At 36.9% G+C, this 18,951-nt stretch overlaps 1 pseudogene across 1 annotated transcript; it reads right to left on the bottom strand.

Annotated features, from left to right (window-relative positions):
• Positions 1-10,071: 10,071 nt before the first annotated feature.
• Positions 10,072-18,171, bottom strand: LOC111319358 (uncharacterized; annotated as a pseudogene). The gene is made up of 7 exons (XR_015997364.1): positions 17,642-18,171; positions 16,095-16,196; positions 13,666-13,999; positions 12,922-13,071; positions 12,154-12,276; positions 11,490-11,612; positions 10,072-11,320 (listed from the first exon to the last, which is right to left on the bottom strand). The product of XR_015997364.1 is annotated as an uncharacterized LOC111319358 (transcript).
• Positions 18,172-18,951: the final 780 nt, after the last annotated feature.

Here is an 18,951-nt window from a genome sequence, read left to right as displayed (position 1 = left end):
AAGTCATGTCATGGGCAAAAAGGGTTAGTTTGATTTCTTCCTCCTTAGCCAACATACCTTTAATTTGATTTGATTGTCTTCACGAATTCGACAAGTGAGCATTTCAAGAGCAAGGATGAATAATAAAGGTGACAAAGGGTCACCTTGCCTAACTTTGCATATGACTGGGAACAGATCAGTAGCGAAACCATCGCTTAGAACACAGGTGGACACATAAGTATAAAACGTCTTGATCCACTGTAGAAAGTATGTTCCAAAATTATATTTCTTCAAGACTTTGAGGAGGAAGGTATGATTTATAGAGTCGAATGTTTTCTCGAAATCCACAGCCAGAAGGATACCAGAACAACCTGTAAATTGGACAAATTCAAGTACATCTTCAACTGTTCGAACTCCGTCCATAATTGATCTCCCTTTAATAAAGCCATTCTGGTTAGGGTGGATAAAAGAAGGTGGAATTTGTTCTAGCCTTCCTGCAATTACTTTGGATGCAATTTTAACATCGACATTATTTAAAGAGATTGGTCTCCAATTCTTTATAAAAAGTCTGTCTTTGTCTTTCTTTTCTATCAAAGTAATCATAGCCTGTTTCTGTGAATTGGATAGTTGTCCCTGTTCATGAGCAAAATTTAAGGCATTGACAAGGGAGCTCCATATGAGATTCCAAATGCCGAGGTATAATTCTACAGTCAAACCATCATTTCCCGGTGCTTTGTTTTTCTAAAAAGATTTCAAAGCTTCGAAATATTCATTAGTTGCAATATTGCTGTCCAAAAGCTCCCGCTGCTCGTTCGTCAATTCAACATGCTAAAATAGCCTTCTCGGTTATTTCGCAGAATAACCTTTTTTTTCTGCTGCTGTTGTTGTCTTTACCAGCAAATCGAGAGATTCCGTCGCTTTTTCTTGTGACAATGGCACGCAGAAACTGGCCAAAGATGAGTCATCTTAGCAGTCCTGCTGATAAAAGATGTGACGTATTCACAACAGGAATGCTTGTTTGCTGTTGGCACAATGTGGAGCCCTGTGTGCCGCTTGGTGCAAAGAAGTTAGGTGAAGGTGCCATAATGAAACTTAAAAATTGAAAGAACATTTTACCTTAGTTTTTCAACCAGTAATTGTAAGAGAAGGCCTTGGCTTTGGCTTTTCAAAATGCTCGCAAATAGATCTTATTAAACTTTAGAAAAATGGGAAAAGTCTTTAAAAACCTAATTGCTGACTCCGAGATGAATTTTCCACGGAGAATATTACTCAAATCACCCGTTGGTGTATTAGATATGATCAACTCTTACCGCTCAAGACGCAAAGTTCTTTGTTCCCTCGCCGTTTTTGAGTTAAGGGTGCTCTCTTTTATAACAGCATTGTAGCTATGGCTACGAGTAAAACAGCTGGTTTCGAGCCAAAACAGTAATAATCTTTAGAAAAGGAATTCCTCGCTCACTCTAAAAATTTCGCCGGTCAAACGCATTGATAAGACATCTTTTTTTCCGAAAAAAAAGGAAGTTGCCATCACGATCCTGAGTCGTGCAATTATTGTATTTTGCAACTGCCAAAGCCGACAAATTATAATTATGAAACATCAGAGTCGGTCTAAAGTACCCGTCACACCTCTTTTGTGATATATTTTTCGAGTTCTCCAACTATCCAGTGAGTGATCAACGAAACTCCACCATGTGTATAAAAAAGAATCGCTAATGAAAAACTCATAAGAAAAGACTCTCTTTGACGAGGGAACGTAATAAGCCTCAAGAAACGTCAGGCCTAAGATTGCATAAACTATCCCCTAAAATTACATAGAAAAATAACACGCTCTTGATTGGCTGGAAACGAGCGCATTTTTTTTTTTTATGTAAAATGAGTGAAAAGTTTTAAAATGACAGTTTGTCTGTTGACTTTCTCTGATGCATTCATTTTTAAAAAATCATTATCATGTAATTATATGATTTCTCGTGGAATTTGGTGTTAGTAAGCACTTGTAAACTTTTCAAAGGTTTCTTATTGCTTTTGCGATTTTGTTGTCTTTGTTGTTATTTACACCAAATTGCATTCAAAGTCATGTTATTACTTATGCAAAAAACCCCAATGATAGTGCAGGTAACTTCCGCAATACTATTTGTATTAAGTAGGTGACAACCGGTTATTTGTTTTGTCTGCTTGGTTGTTTGTCATATTCCATCATAACAGGTTATTATGTTCTGCTTATTTTGGATTCTAACGATTAGTTACCTAATTAAAAAAGAATCCCAATCCTTAGTTGTGTATATTAATCTTAAAACTTCCTCTAGCCTTGATTAAGTCTGCGACCATATAATGATGATTTTGTGATTGAGTCTGTTTATCAGATTTTGTGAGGCTCCACCATACGCAAAGGGCATAACGACTATATTCCATGGTTGGCGTTAAGTATACGCAATGCAAACGGTTTACTCGAAACTCGAGGGCTACAGAACTACAACGAAAATTCAATTTGATTAAGAGGACAAGCAGATTAAGCAAAATTCAATTCAAATTCACAGAAGTATAGTGAAAGAAGATGTTTTCTGCGTCATCCACAGGTTATTGAGACATACTTAGGTAAAAGCATATCTGCCATAAAACATTTAATTAAACATCTAAAGGTCCTTTAATTTTACATTACTCTCTTAAATTCCTGACTGTCTTACTTAACGATAAAAAATTGCGATAACACATTTCGTAAAAGCATATTAAATATTTGTTGACGACGTTGTTTAACATGCTTTTACGAAATATTTGATCTCAATTTTTTATCGTTACATGTTTAAAAAAATCGCTTCTTTTTCGTGTCTTAAAGTTGGATTAACGCACGGAAGGGGTTCGCAAATTATCTCATTTCTAATCTATCAAAATTCTTGACACTAGTTTCCAGGACCTCGTCATAGCGAGTTGAATAACAACAATCATACTACTTTTTGTCGGTAGAATGAGATAACCCAACAACTTTTGCACATGGATAAAAAAATTTCCAAGCTTTCCGCGCTCTATAGGAGTTTAATGAACCGTCCTTTGTTTTACCTTTGGAATGAGGACAACAACAACTTTGAGTGGCTGAAAATGGGGAGGCGGGTGACCAAGTGCTCAGTTAATATAATGGCTGCATGGACCCCTAGAGTGTCAACAAAAGAAAATCTACAGCCCAAGGGCTGAAGTTAGGTGAAGGTGCCATAATGAAACTTAAAAATTGAAAGAACATTTTAACTAACATACCTTGGTTTTTCAACCAGTAATTGTAAGAGAAGACCTTGGCTTTGGCTTTTCAAAATGCTCGCAAATAGATCTTATTAAACTTTAGAAAAATGGGAAAAGTCTTTAAAAACCTAATTGCTGACTCCGAGATGAATTTTCCACGGAGAATATTACTCAAATCACCCGTTGGTGTATTAGATATGATCAACTCTTACCGCTCAAGATCCAAAGTTCTTTGTTCCCTCACTGTTTTTGAGTTAAGGGTGCTCTCTTTTATAACAACACTGTAGCTATGGCTACGAGTAAAACAGCTGGTTTCGAGCCGAAACAGTAATGAACTTTAGAAAAGGAATTCTTCGCTCACTCTAAAAATTTCGCCGGTCAAACGCATTGATAAGACATCTTTTTTTCCGAAAATAAAAAGGAAGTTGCCATCACGATCCTGAGTCGTGCAATTATTGTATTTTGCAACTGCCAAAGCCGACAAATTATAATTATGAAACATCAGAGTCGGTCTAAAGTACCCGTCACACCTCTTTTGTGATATATTTTTCGAGTTCTCCAACTATCCAGTGATTGATCAACGAAACTCCACCATGCGTATAAAAAAGAATCGCTAATGAAAAACTCATAAGAAAAGACTCTCTTTGACGAGGGAACGTAATAAGCCTCAAGAGACGTCAAGCCTAAGATTGCATAAACTATCCCCTAAAATTACATAGAAAAATAACACGATTTTGATTGGCTGGAAACGAGCGCATTTTTTTTTTTTATATGTAAAATGAGTGAAAAGTTTTAAAGTGAGAGTTTGTCTGTTGACTTTCTCTGATGCATTCATTTTTAAAAAATCATTATCATGTAATTATATGATTTCTCGTGGAATTTGGTGTTAGTAAGCACTTGTAAACTTTTCAAAGGTTTCTTATTGCTTTTGCGATTTTGTTGTCTTTGTTGTTATTTACACCAAATTGCATTCAAAGTCATGTTATTACTTATGCAAAAAACCCCAATAATAGTGCAGGTAACTTCCGCAATACTATTTGTATTAAGCAGGTGACAACCGGTTATTTGTTTTGTCTGCTTGGTTGTTTGTCATATTCCATCATAACAGGTTATTATGTTATGCTTATTTTCGATTCTAACGATTAGTTACCTAATTAAAAAAGAATCACAATCCTTAGTTGTGTATATTAATCTTAAAACTTCCTCTAGCCTTGATTAAGTCTGCGACCATATAAGGATGATTTTGTGATTGAGTCTGTTTATCAAATTTTGTGAGGCTCCACCATACGCGAAGGGCATAACGACTATATTCCATGGTTGGCGTTAAGTATACGCAATGCAAACGGTTTACTCGAAACTCGAGGGCTACAGAACTACAACGAAAATTAAATTTGATTAATAGGACAAGCAGATTAAACAAAATTCAATTCAAATTCACAGAAGTATAGTGAAAGAAGATGTTTTCTACGTCATCCGCAGGTTATTGAGATATACTTAGGTAAAAGCATATCTGCCATAAAACATTTAATTAAACATTTAAAGGTCCTTTAATATTACATTACTCTCTTAAATTCCTGACTGTCTTACTTAACGATAAAAAAATTGCGATAAAACATTTCGTAAAAGCATATTAAATATTTGTTGACGACGTTGTTTAACATGCTTTCACGAAATGTTTTATCTCAATTTTTTATCGTTAAATGTTTTAAAAAACCGCTTCGTTTTTCGTGTCTTAAAGTTGGATTAACGCACGGAAGTGGTTCGCAAATTATCTCATTTCTAATCTATCACAATTGTTAACGCTAGTTTCCAGGACCTCGTCATAACGAGTTCAATAACAACAATCATACTACTTTTTGTCGGTAGAATGAGATAATCCAACAACTTTTGCACATGGATAAAACATTTTACAAGCTTTCCGCGCTCTATAGGAATTTAATGAACCGTCCTTTGTTTTACCTTTGGAATGAGGACAACAACAACTTTGAGTGGCTGAAAATGGGGAAGCGGGTGACCAAGTGCTCAGTTAATATTTTAGCCGCATGAACCCCTAGAGTGTCAACAAAAGAAAACCTACAGCCCAAGTGGATGTACACAGTGGCTGAAGAGAAGGGAGTTGGCCCTCTCTCAGGGCCACTTAAACATTCTTGGGTAGAGAGGAGGGAGTCGGGCCTCCTCTCTGACGGGAGGGAGTGGGTCTCCACTAACCTAGCTCCAGGGGGTACAAAGGAGGGAGTTGGCCTCCGAAATTCGAGTCTATGGGGGCAAGAGTGTGATGAGAGGAGCACTTCATACCCACAGAATGCAAAGCATTCCCCCATTGGCGAGCCACAGGGAATAATAGTTCGCATCTCCTTTAAAAAGGATGTAATGCCCTTCATCTTGGGTGAATGAGGAAAACTACATGGTGTCTTAATATATTTACGAGATGGGTGCGACGAGAAAGTACATTTGTCAGAGCTACCGGTGACATGTGAGGGTCCAAAGCTCGCAAAATAAAGCCATGTATATCACTTTGTATAACAGGCTGGCAAGCTTATGATTTGCTAACGAGCTTTTGGAGGACCTGTGCCAGAACAGAGGGTGGAGTTTTGATATACCTCTCAAACCAGTCAGATGACCAAAGACCCAGAACCTTAAAATGAATGAGCCATGGAGGTAAGTTTGCTGAGGCAGCTGTCGTAGCTGCACCCTCCCAGAAGTTGTACCCAGCAAATTCGCTAGAGTCTAGAGCCCCCTTGCAGATTAGGAGCCTGGTTTCCCTTGTTAGCTTCTCCCGGGCTAAGAAACTACCAGATACGTAAGTGAAAAGGGGCCCTGAGTCTGAAGACAGGAGCCTGAAATTCAGGTATGCCACCATTGCGGAGATGGGGCACAAAGGGGATTTCGTCTTTCCGATGACAATGGTTTGTCCTTGTCTAAAAGGGTCTGTTTCGGACACTTTTAATCGCACTTGCATATACTGGGGTGAATTTCTTGGCATAAAAGTTATGTCTCTGTTTGTGAGATGGTGTTTTGGATCAAAAGTTCAATTGCAAGTGAGTTCGCCTACGTGCAGGAAATCAAAAAAGGCAAGGGTCATCGCTGCCCAGAACTTTTTGGTAAAGTGGACGCTGTTGCTTATTTCGTGTGAGAACAAAAGACCTTGGTTGAGTTAGCAGGCACGTATCGAGATGCCAAAGTTCGTCACTTAAACAAAAATAGTAAAAAAAAAACTTTTTGAAAAAGCTTTGTGTCAGAATTCATTTATTTGCAATCGTTCATAAGCTTTTTTTAAAAAAAACCTGAAGACGATTCGGCCATTTTTTATAAATTTAAACACCGAGAAAACTAATGAATTATTTTCTCTCGTTAAAATAAAAAGGCATCCTATTATGGATAACAACTGATTCAATATCATTTCAGTGTGTGTTGAGGCCATTCATCAACAGTTGTCCCTATCTGTTCTGGTTTCTGTAAGTACGTACTATCACGATACATGGGGTGAAGCCATCGTTAATGAAAATGTGCTCAAACTGTGATTTCTCGCCGCTATACTACTGCCTCGTCTCAATAATTTGGTAAGATTTTTTCAATTATATTTCTTCAGTTTTAATTTTTTTTTCAGAAATTCAAAAGTTCTCAAAAGGAGGCTGTTGCCAGCATTTGTCGTCTACGTCTTGTTACCATAGTTGCAGTTACAATAGTTAAAAGAAAAAAACATTATCAGTAATAAATATCTTGTTCCTGTTTGTTCCTTGAGGATATATATATAACAATTATTTTTTACTCGTGAAACGGTTAACAATTTATCTGTAAATATCGCAACTTTTCGTAGTAGTATGAGTGTTTCGAGTGTTACTTTGAGAAAACAAGAAATGTATTTACTTTCTTAAATTTGTCATCAGCCATAAGAAAGAAGAAATTTAATGACTCGGTAACGATAAAAGGAATCACACAGACCCTGTAGAGAAGAATGATGATAAGAAATAACACGTTTTTCATTCTCACAAAGCACGCGCAGAGATTACTACCATAATAAAGTAAGCAGCTAAGATCAACTATTTAATTTACACACATCAGACCTATACACGGGTTTCTACTTCTATTTCACTCAGTTTTCTAATGATTTCGTTTCATTACTAGGTTATAAATTATTTCGTGGACACGAGTTAACACATCTGAGTAATTAACTTAAACAAAGGAAGACGTACAAATAAGTTAAAAAAAGCGTTTGCATTCTTAAAATACGAACGAAAACTGAGAACTCTGCACGTCACAGAAGATGTCCCTAAAAATCAGACAAACTCACAAATCACCGGCAACAGTCAAAAAATCGAGTTGGCTCATATTCTAGTATTAGGTAGGCCTATACGTAAAAAAGAAAACCCAGACATATGTAGTTTATTGAAAAATTCTTTTGTTTTCGAGAAAATCGATAAAACTCAATTCACACCGTAATTAGCGTCATTCGAAGGTCGAACTTTGGAGGCCTCGTTTGTACTTGTAAAAGCAATGAAAAACTTATTTACTCCACAGATTTTTATAACAGTGTCTCCCCTATGTTCGTACATAAAAGTAGAATCACTATTAAATTTGAAATAAAATAAGGATTTTTCTATCTATTTACGTAAGTGCCTAGTGGAAAGTAGGGTAACTTCAAAATATTATTTTTGTAGGTGCTAAGTGAAAGAAACGTTTAATATTTAAATTAATGTGAGGAGTGGCAACGCTAAACTTACCGTTTGTAGAGTTGTCTTTCTGGAGTTTTTGTGCTGCTATGCAGACGAGGGCTTTAAATTCATAGAAATTTCGCTGCTCGGCGAAGTCGGCGACATAAATGAAAAACAGACTTTGCTTATCATTTGCAATTTGTGAGATTCAGTGGTAATAATAGAATCTTTAAGGATATAAATAACGTCTTCAAAGTACTTGCAATACGATAAAAGTTGTTTTTGTTTTCTCCGAAAGCAGTCATTTTGCAGAAATGAATAGACATGGTTGTCACTGCGTGACTTATTTGTCACGCAGTTGTAGATTTATATTCTGAATATGCAAGTGGTTTGAAATTTCTTATCGAAATTAAAAGTTGTAGGGAATTTTTTTACATGAAATCCAAAAGGTGCGAAGGAGGGGTTTTGTGTTTAGATAAAAATTCAGATAAAAATTAATTTTCCTGGACTTGTTACTACTTTTAGGCAATTAGCAATAAAACGTGACGTCACAGTTAATTTCATCTGATAAAACTTAGTGCGTAACAAATAAACAAATGAGTTTAAAAAGTTTGAAGAATGGAAAATTGCTGTTCATTGTTGTGGATGTTTTTGGCTACAATCCAAAAGACAGAAAAAGGATAGGCGAATATTACCTTTGCTGTCGAATGACAAGGAAATAGCAGGGCATTTAGCTTATTTTTCATTCACTGGTGTGTTCACCGAGTATGACTTGATATTGAGTACAGCAGCTGTTTTCCAACGACCCAACGATGTTGATACATGGACAATGTGCCCACTTCATCGCTAAAGACTTGGTCTGGGATAGACTCGAGGGAGAAATACTAGATGCAGAGTTCCTTTGCAATCATCGTCTCTCTTAGGCGCGTATATATATATATGTACGAGCAAAGCAAGCTCTTATTTGACAATGGAATAATGAACTCCTTTAAAAACGTTTGTAATCATATTTTCATGAAACGCAAATGAATAAAGGCTTATAGTTCCGAAAGAAACTGTTTGGAGCTGCTTCAGTGGGAGTAACCAAATAATTTGGATATATCAACAAATTTGAAGTGGTAAATTGGCCACCGTAACGATTACAAAAGCTGACGTTTCGAGTGTTAGCCCTTCGTTGGAGCGAATGTCTTGAAAAATGCTAAGACAAAAGTTAGTAGTCGCAGCAATCAAAATACAAATGAATAAAGGCTTATAGTTTCGAAAGAAATTGTTTGGGGCTGCGTCGGTGGGAGTAACGAAATAATTTGGATATATCAACAAAGTTGAAGTGGTAAATTGGCCACCGTAACGATTACAAAAGCTGACCTTCCGAGCGTTAGCCCTTCGTGGGAGCGAAGGGCTAACGCTCGAAACGTCAGCTTTTGTAATCGTCACGGTGGCCAATTTACCGCATCAATTATTTTCATGAAACGGTCTTTTTCATCGAATTTCCACGAGTGATATTACATTTATTACCCAAGTTACAAAACATGTATTTCGAATGTGTCCAGCGCTACGGTAGTCCCATGCACATGCGATAAGATCTACGAACAACAACTTAGCGAAGTATTTCTGTCATAACTTACGCTATAATTTTATCGTCTGATTCCTATAAGTGAGTTTTTAAAAAATGGTACAATAGCTAATTCCCAAAGTTTACTTTAAAAAAACCAACGTAGCAAAAAGCAATACAAGGCATGAGTGCCTTTTATATTTTTTCTTTGTTTACGGGATAATTTAATCCCTGTTTTATAATACGAAATATCATCAATTTAAGAAATGAATTTCCTAGGTGAGCTAAAATTAACGAAATTGCAGAAAAAAAGCAAAGAGAATCTAGGCTTTAACGAGATTCGAATCCTTACTTTCCAGATACCAGCTCTTATTCTTTTCTGCAATTTCTTCAATTGAGGCTCATCTGCAGGGATCATTTTTTTACTGACCTTTACTTGTATTTCATCCGAAGGTCAAGAAGGGATTTGTTTCTTTCGATCGGGATAAGAAAATTCTACTGGCAGTAACCACAAGAAACAGAGTCACTTTTCAGTTGACAGTATTGAGCGTTTATTCAAGGAAGCTTCCGTAAATCGCTGAATAATCCTTATAATAAAAAGAAGGATTCTATATTCACAAGCTTTCACCTACATGTTATATATTAAGGAGAGATGTTGTTTTTTGGAATTACAAGCGTCAGTCACAGGACAAATCTGGCTAGACCACATAGTTACTTTAATTTACGACGGGTGTCCTCCATTAAGTTTCGATTAACGATGTTAAAACCGTTGTGTAAATAAAAAGAGAGAAAGAAAGAAATGGTAGACTACACCGTGGTCAAATCTATGCGCAAGTGCGATGAGTAGTTGGCGCGCTTTCAGGTTGTCAGAAGCAAGATGTCTCACATGATTGATAAAAAGAAGAAAAAAAACACTCACAGACACACACACGAACCATGGTATTTTAAAAGCGTCTGACGTTCTTAGTAAAGCTAAAAACAGAATGGTAATGAATAGGATACACGTACTTGAATAAGCTTTGTCCTCGAAAAGTCTTGACTTTTCCTTTTGTCTACTACTTTTTCCTTTTCTGTGAACGATTCACTTGTTCTTTCACTCACGCGAAACTATCACTGTGGTTGTTTCTTGGGTTTTCCTCCCTTCTCCCAGCATCCTGCGTGGCTTTACCAAGTTATAGAGCCCGGAAAAATGTGTTCTATATTTCTTAAATAAGCCAAATATAGTTTAGCTGTTTAGCCCTTCAACTTCAAGTGATTTGTTTAGTAATTCTCTTTTCTTATCTGCTTTTGGTTTCCGGTGAATTCGCGAGGAAAATGTGGTGTTTCATCCAAAAAAAATCTATTTATTATCAATCATTGATGATAAATAGATTAAGTTTATGAATTTACAACTTTTGCTAGACGATGTTTTTACAATTGTTAAATGATGTTGTATTTCAATCACTACTGAAAGTGAAAGGGTACTTTAGCCAAAACAACAAACTCAGCCAAGGAAATAAGAAACACTAAGACCTTAGCAATAATATACAGAATATATGAGACAGCTAGTCTGTGCTACAGTAGCGGGCATTGCACACAGGTACACCAGAGAAGTAATATACGTAATAGGAGCCACAATTTCTCACTTTGATGCTGGTGGACCATTTACAACAATTTGAAGACCAGTGAAAGCAGACCTTCCTGGTAACCTGACCTTCGGCCACTGTGGAATGAACACCATTTAACCAGCTTGTGATATCAGCCATACAGCTATGAGTAGGTGGACAAGTGGTTGGCATTTTTGTTCCTGCAGCTCCTTGGAAACGATACCAACCATGAGAGATTGAATTGTCGCACAAAGCAGACCCAGCTTTAGGGATTGTGGATTTACGGTTGGCACTGGTCAGACTTGAGTAGCTTAGACACTCCTCAGCTAAAGAAAATATCATCTCGTTTGGTTAAATCATTAAGGAGTGTTCACGCATATGCAAACTCAATGAAGGTTCAAATTCAAATAAATTACAAGTTTTTTCAACTTGAAAAGACACTTTTGGTCATTTTCAGTGTACCATTTCAAGGATGCCGAGGCTACCATGACGTACCTTGGCACGATGTCCCATTTCCAACGTATCCTTTCTTACAGGTGCAATCGTGAGAGCCCCTAGTGTTGGTACAGTTCGCATTCACGTCACAGACATGGTTTCAATTGCTGCATTCATTAATATCTGGAAGAAACATTGATTTAGAAACTGAGAAAATTTTAACGAAAGAAGAAATTCAAGCTTAACCATAATCAAATCGCCTTTAGAAATTATTTTTAGTACTGAGGCAATAGCTATTGCTGAAAGATACTTTGTTAATACATAATAAGCCACAACAGTTTCATATTAGCAACCAAGCAGCCACTACAGCATTAATCTACTTTTCTTTTCGAAAAAAATCATTTATTGGATGCACAGGTTTAGTTAATGTATGTTGGCATGATTTTCCGTCTCCAACAAATCCTTCCTTACAGCTACAATTGTAACAACCTTTAGTGTTGGTGCAGTTTGCATTGCAAACAAGGTTTCCATTGATGCCTACATCGTCATCTAGAAGTACATGCAATGCATAGAAAAAAAGGTATACTTACGTAGCTTAGCACAATTTCCATCTCCTTTAAATCCAAACTTATTAATAATACGAATGATACTCAATTGCGGCGATTTACATCAAATTAGTTAAAGCAGGTATTCGCAAAACATCCATTCATGTCATCAAAATCACCTGAACATGAGTGTCCATCACCAGTGTGCCCTGCTTTACATGTACATTTGCAAGAACCGTACGTGTTAGTACAGTTTGCATTCACGTCGCAGTCACTGATGTTATATTTACATTCATCTATATCTAGAATTTAGAAAGAGAAGCAGTCGCTAAGTTAGAAAAACTTGAGAGAGGCATCCACGTTGGAACTTATCCAACCAAACATTGTGATAACGAAATTTATGATAGTATAATTCATAATATACAATGAATATATGAAGTTCATATATTTGAAAGGCGGTATTGAATACGTATGATGCACGATCCTTCGCAGTAGATAGCGCTATTTATGCAATAGCGAAAATCAGACCTGAAAAAAATCAGGCCTGTACGGGATTCGAACCACTGACCTCTGCGATACTAGTGCAGCGCTCTACCAATTGAGCTAACAAGCCAACTGGGAGCAGGCCGTTAAGTTGATTCATAATAAACCCGTGATGATAAATCAGATAAAATGAATATATGAAGTTCATATATTTGAACTACGGTATTGAATAAGTATGATGCACGATCCTTCGCAGTAGATAGCGCTATTTATGCAATAGCGAAAATCAGAATGGTTCGAATCCCGTACAGGCCTGATTTTTTTCAGGTCTGATTTTCGCTATTGCATAAATAGCGCTATCTACTGGGAAGGATCGTGCATCATACGTATAATTCATAATACTTTCCCAATACTGATAACACGTTACAAAATAAAATAACTCAAACAAAACTTATGAGACCTACCTTCGTTAACCATATCGCAGTAAATCAGTACTGTCTTCCCTTTCCTAGTTGGACCCAGCCAATACTTGCCACTTATGGTGTGTTTACCTTCACTTGCTTTTATTTCTTGACAAGACAGCGCCGGTAATTCAGGGATAGAACCTAAGGGAGCTGCAACAATATGTACTTATTGACTGATTGAGAGGGCCGGAAGAAAAAATATTTGGCTCGAGGTCATGACGTAGAGACCAAGCGACGCGAGGTCCGTGCCTCATGACCGGTCCGACCAAACTCAGTCAATAAGCAATTTATCATATGACCACTAAGGGATGAAAATCTCAATCTAAATAGGAGGCGATAGACGGGCACGAGCAGCCACACGAGCACAAAAAATTTCAGTAATTAAAACTTTTCCTTTGTTTTCCAAGACAGAACAAGAAACTCGCAATTTCTCGAAAAAGTGAGTTTTTTTCACATTTCTGTCAGTTTTCTTTTAAGTTTTAAAAACAAAGCAATGTGAGGGCAGCAGGAAGGTTTTTGTCCGGACCGGCGCACGTCAACTCGTTCGGCCCTTCACACGTCAGCTGTTAGTATGGTTTTCTATGGGACTGCGCGAGCGGGGCCAGACGGGACATATGATAAGGACAATTATTTCATTTTCTTCATATTCTAAGTGCTATCAGATGAGAAGGAACCGGGTTGGCCTAGGATAGACAAGATTCAAAGAAATTTAAAACACCTAGCTACAAAGACTTTTTTTTCTACCTCGGCCGTTCAATCGTGGGATGTAAAACCATCCAGGGGCTGAAAGAAAATTGTCTGGTCTCGCCTCCTTGGTGCGGTTATTTAGCTCACATATTTGGTATTTTCGATTGTAGTTATAACTTTGGCACGTGATCTCCTGTCCGCATTTGACATCGCAGAGGTGAGGAGCCGCCACTGACCATCTTTTGAAGACAGAGCGCTTAAGAGCCATTCCTTGTATGTTTACTTCTGTCCTACATTGATCATTAGCTGTGACAAACTCCATGACAGAAGTGAAAAAGGCAAATCTTAAATGGCGGAACAGCCACCACATACTTCTTTGATTGTGCTGAATCTGAAAATATTGAGTATAAGACCACGTAAGAACACTGTAGCTGATAGAAAAACTAATAGGAAAGGTATATCTTTGACAAGGGATATATCTTGCGTCAAGGAACGTCAAGCAATACATGACATTTGCCATCCCCAAATCTGCTCTCAACATACAATAGCACCCTTATGGTTGTTTCATTCATAAAAATATACATTAAATAATAACGCGCTCCTGACCGGCTTAAAACGAGTGTATCTTTTAAGTAACACCACTACAAGTTTTTAATGAGAAATTAAAAATAGCGCGTGCGATACGGCATTTTGTAATAGCCTAAGCATAATGTAATAAAGTTTAGTTTAGTTTAGTTTATTGTGATTTGTCACAAGAAGTTGTATACATAAAGTAGCAGATAATATAAGAAAAATATATAAGTTATATACATTATATTAATATGAAATTATATACATAAAATAACATATAGTATAAGAGAAATATAGGATAATATGATGTGAAAGGAGAGACGTGAGAGCAAAGCCCCAATTGCAAATGACGTATCCCCTAGGCTCAGAAGGCTAACATAATAGATTAAGTAAGAAGAGAATATGAGAAATAGTTGACCAATCATGGCGGGAAGTTTGTAGTATACCTCTAAAGTGATCATTTAGATGGACTCTAAACCACAAGAGATCCTGGCTAGCCTTAAGTATGGTAGGTAAACTGTTCCACAATTGAACACTCCTTGGACTGAATAGCTGTTACGATAGTATTCCGGATTATGCTTAGCCTGATGAAAATTACGGGTACCATAATGCCGAGTGGCAGCTTGAATGAAACATCCAAAATTACTAGTAACAGGTTGTGGCATTTGTAAGAAATTGCATATTTTGCCATAGGTATTGCAGTATTTTGTTATGAAGATGATGTACGCGACCATCAAAACCAGCTAGACAAACCCAGCTTCATCCATTGCGAGACGTGATTATCAGTGATAATTTTTTTCATTTTTTACATGACTTGTTTCGCGGGTATATCAAGTGATGGGAAAGATTAACTAACGAGTTAGAATCCAAAATTATGAAATGGCTTTAAGAAATTCTATGTCTAACTGGCATTTTAGCCATAATTCCTCTCGTTATCAAGTCAACTGAGGCACTAACACCTATCCAGTGAAATCCTCGACTGCGAGTCAATTTTACTTCGCTCCAGTAATTTTGGCCTCGAAATGGAAAAAATATAGCAGTTTTTTCGTTCTTAACATTGGAACACAGTGGGAAAACACTGGCATCGGTGGCAGCTTTGATGGCTTTGTTTACTTGCTACTTTTACGGCTTGCATTCTTAGACTCAAGGGTCCTTTTCATGGGCAAAAAATAAAGCAAAACGTTTTTCAGACGGGCAGTCTTAATGAGAGCGGCACCTTAAAGTAATAACATGATTTCTCGGATAATTTGGCGTAAGCATGCACTTGTAAATTTTTCAAAGACTCCAGATTGCTTCTGCCCCACGGGATCGTGCCATTTTGTTGTCTTTGAAAAAAAAATTCTCGCAGACATTTACACCAAATAGCATTCAAATCATGTCATTACCAACACAAAGATCTAGAGCTTACCGTCCATGTAACTTCCGTAAACGCCTGGTCAAACACACACAACAATTCCGCAACCCAACTTGCAACATGTTTGGGTCCTTGTTATGAGATGTTGCGAAAGAGTTGGTCAAATGCGTTGTACGGAGCCCAGTTAGTGCCATCTTATTCCATCATCTTAGTTTTTCCGGCACGACCTTAACTTTCAGAAAGTTCAAGTCGTGCCGGAAAAATAAAGGCGTGACAGAAAGTTGACATCGTGCCGGAAAGTTAAATTCGTGTCGGAAAAAATTGAAGGCGTGCCGGAATGTTAAAGTCGTGTCGGCAAATTGAAGGCGTGCCAGAAAGTTGAAGTCGTGCCAGAAAGTTATAGACGTGCCGGAAAAATAAAGTCGTGCCGGAAAATTAAAATTGTGCCAGACAAAAACTGAGGTGGTGAAATATGAGATGGCACTAAAAGGGCTCGTACAAATGCGTACAACATCTTGCAACATCCAAAAATGTTGCAACAAAAATGTGACCGTTTTCATACCTGATCCAACACCATCCTTGCAACTCATTGCCACAGGGTGGCCAAACGTGTGCAACACGTCGCCCACAACACCAGGGACCTTACGCAATCAGGACGGCAACGCTAAGGAAAACTTCGATTAAAAAAATTAATTTCTACTCTTAGTTGGAATTTCAAAAATTGTTGCAGGAGCTCACTGTCTTATACGGCGCCACAGCTCAACTTCAGCATGACGTATAAAAGTAGCGTTCAGTTCCAAATGGAAATTAAAATAATTTGCCGTCGCGGTTTCAGTTCGCAGACGACGCAAGTTTTGGCGATTTCACGTTGTCGTTTTGCATAGAACGGCTAAGAAATGAATGGGCCACAAGACAAATGTGGATGACAAATGCTGAATAAATTTGTACCGGGCAGGTGAAAACCGCATTTTATCTTTTTAGTTTTCGTCATAAGAGATGTTATGCTTGTTTTCGATTTTGACATTTGGTTTTCTAATTAAGAAAGGAGTTTTATTTATTTACTTTCAATTTTAGTTTTAAAACTTCCTCTGGCCTCGAGGAGAGAGAGTTACTGTTTTGTGAAATGTTATTAAAATTACAAATGGTTTTTTGGCCGCGCTTAGTGATATCATGTCAATTTGAACATATTATTTCTCGGCAGAAAATGATAAAATGCGAAATCTAGGCAAGGAATATAGAACTCAAAACCAATCCCCTTAAATTTTAACTTTTTTCATGGGTGGAAAATTATCAGATCTAATTCGCTCGGAAAATTTTTCTGCGGAGTTTTTTATATTTTTTAGAAATTCAAAACGTCTTAAAAGAAGGCTGTTCTCAGCATTTGGCGCCTTTTTACCGTAGTTGCAGTTACAATAGTCAAAAGAAAAAAAAACATGATCAATAATAAATTTCTTGTTCCTATTTTTTTCTTGACGATGTATATAACAATTCTTCTATTAGTCGTAAAACGATCAAGAATTCATCTATGAATATCGCAACTTTTCGTCGTGGTATGAGTGTCTCGGGTGTTACTTTGAGAAAAAAAAAAGAAATGTATTTACTTTCTTAAATAAAAGAAATTGAAAGACTTGGTAATGATGGAAGGAATCGCACACCCTGTGAGCAGAATGATGACGAGAAAGAACACGTTTTTGATCCTCACAATGCACGCACAGACAATAGTACCATAATAAAGTAAGTATCAGCTTAGATAAATTATTTGTCTAGCACAAAGCAAACCTATACACGGGTTTCTACTTGTATTTTACTCTGTTTTCTAATAGTTTCGTATCATTATTAGGTAACTTCTTTCCATAAAATGTCCATTTCAAAATCTTATTCTACCGCAAGGACGGCGTTAAAAAAAAAAAAAAGAAAAAAAAAAAATTCTCGCTCTCGAGTTTCGCTTTCTTCAGGAGCGGGAATCCCAACATATTTGTTCGGATAATGCTTTTCTTTTTACCTTCAGAAAGGAATAAGCACGTTATTATTAGTTGTATCCAAATGATTTGAATGAAGTCTTTCTTTTTCAGAGTTTTAACATGGTAGCATCAAAGAAAACTGGCCTACCTTTTCAGCGTGCAGCAGGCTTTCTCTAGGGATTTTAATTGAAGAATTCAAAACATCTTATAAACGACTTTGCCATCGATATTTGTCGTTTTGCAACCGTAGTGACAGTGACAATAGGTAGTACATAACCTGTAATTAATTATTTAGGTGTTATTCCTGTCAGGTCCTTTCCAATAAAAGTCGCTGTTTTTTTTTTTCTTCAGTCTTGGAAGTTTGACATTTTTTTTAAAGAAATGTTACAACTGTTGAAGCGATATGAGTGTCGTGAGTGCAACATTTAGTAACATGGAACGTAAATGGTTTTCTTAGACCTTTCATCAGGTGTTGACATAAAAATGAATCGCATTCATCCCGTAGGGCAGAATAATTAGAAGGAATAACGCGCTTTTCCTCCTCACAACATACGCATCTATTAGCGACCCAAAGAATCAATGATCAGCTATAAGATATTACAGTCAGTGTATACACATCGAGTCGGATCCCTTCATGTATTTTACTCTGGCCTACTGTATTTTCGTATCACTATTAGTGTGTGAATCATTTCATAGACGCGAGTTAGCCAGTCTGGGCGATTTCAATAAGTTAAACTACGAAATTATTGCAATCCACTGAAAACCGTTAAGTTAAATATATTAAAAGTACTTGGAGTAAAAGGCGTCCTGAACTCTTAATATATGATCAAAATTAGCCAACACACCGAAAACACACCAATACTGGGCATAAAAACCCCTTAAATCCAGCAGGTGGAAAAACGGGAGACGTGTACCCCCAACTAAGGCAGTGATGCTATTTAAGATTATGTGCTAGAGGTAAGAACGTCACCTTACATGCACTGACATACAACTCACTATAATATGATGCGATCCACTACTTTGCTAAATGGAAAAAAAAATAATTCCTGAAGCTGAGATCTTCATATTTCCAAAAGAATTTGTTAGCATAATATCCCACGCCGATAATGGTAGAATAAATAGATAATGACTAGATGTCAGAAGCAAATTGTCTCACACGAGTTGAAAAATTATACACGAACACAATATCAGAATATCCGTACTTGAACATGCTGTGTCCTTGAAAAGTCTGGAGTTATGCTTTTCCCCACTTTTGTTTCCTTTGGAAGATTTCTGTGAACGGTTCGATATTTATTTCGCTTTTTTTTTAGCGAGAAAGCGGCTATATATTATATTATATTCTTGACGTTTTTGAATCTTGCTTGCAATGATTCTTTAAAAACAAAAACAACCTTTCTTATTTTCATAACAATGAAAACGAAAATCGTGCTCACCCTTAAGGAATAATGAATAAACTGG

The sequence above is a fragment of the Stylophora pistillata genome, chromosome 2 (genome assembly GCF_964205215.1).
Source record: "Stylophora pistillata chromosome 2, jaStyPist1.2, whole genome shotgun sequence".
Lineage (NCBI taxonomy): Eukaryota > Metazoa > Cnidaria > Anthozoa > Scleractinia > Pocilloporidae > Stylophora > Stylophora pistillata.
Note: the sequence above shows the minus strand (reverse complement) of the source record. Positions and strands in the feature narration are given on the sequence as shown.